The following is a 1,244-nucleotide window of genomic DNA, read 5'->3' as shown; positions in this document are numbered from 1 at the left end:
TGATAGTATTTCACAAATTAATAAAACTAAAATTTTATATTTAGAGTTCTTTTTTTTCTTTTTCCATTTTTCAAATTTTTAGTTTATTTATTTATAGGATATATATTGTATTTTATCTGTTTTTATTCTATTATTCTATTCTAAATTAGAAAAAAAAATGAATCAATACAGAAAATATTATATTTTATATTATATTGTTTTAAATTGTTTTAAATGATGGAGCAATAGTAAAGTATGAAAATTAATATTATTGATATAGTATTGTCCGTGATATGAATTATTATTAATTTAATGTAAATTATAATATATTATAATGTATTATAATATATGTATTATAATATATATAATATATATAATATAGATAATATTCTATTTATTAATTCTATTAATTATCTAAAATAAAATATAATATCATTAGAATAAATAATATATTTATTTTATCGATTATGTGCTATAAATATAAAAATAAATATATATAAATATAAAGATTATAAATAATATTTATAAAATATTTACATTTTATGATAAAAACTTGAAAATAATTTTCAAAAATAAATGGGAATATAATATTAATATATTTAATTGTTTGAAAAATCAAATAGATACGAAGAGAATAATTCTACAATTCCTAATAAAACATAGAAGAATAGATTACTAATCTGACACTCCTGGTTTACAATGTTATTAGACAGAGTTCGCATGATGACGTAATAATTATTAGCCAATGTTAATAGAGCCGGAATATATTATTCGTCGTACCGCGTGATTGGAGATTTTCGCCATAAATGTATTTTGAAAGGTGTCCTTTAATATTTTTATCATAAAACGAATGTGATTTGGTAAGAGCGAAGTAAATTGAACGTAATTTTCCTGAAATCAGCAGCCAATAAGTTAAACATATATATTAAAAATCTAAAAATTTTAGAAAAATTTATCAATAATCTGCAAAAAAGTAAGTGTTATTTATTATTATTATTAATTATATAAAAATTCAAAATTCTTATCTAAATTTTGTATTATTTATATTTATAGTATTGTCTTAATATTATAAATAATAATAATTGTTTTAATTATTATATTATATATTTGATATTTTGCTCTCATAATTTTTATGTTCTAATTGTTGATAAATTCATTTAATTAATTAATTATTTATTTAATTATTAATTTGATTAAAATGTTAATTTGATTAAAAAAACAATTACATTAATATTTTTTTGGAGAATAATAAAAATTAATATTTG

Source organism: Apis dorsata, unplaced genomic scaffold, assembly GCF_000469605.1.
Source record: "Apis dorsata unplaced genomic scaffold, Apis dorsata 1.3 scaffold_758, whole genome shotgun sequence".
Taxonomy (NCBI): domain Eukaryota; kingdom Metazoa; phylum Arthropoda; class Insecta; order Hymenoptera; family Apidae; genus Apis; species Apis dorsata.
Note: the sequence above shows the minus strand (reverse complement) of the source record.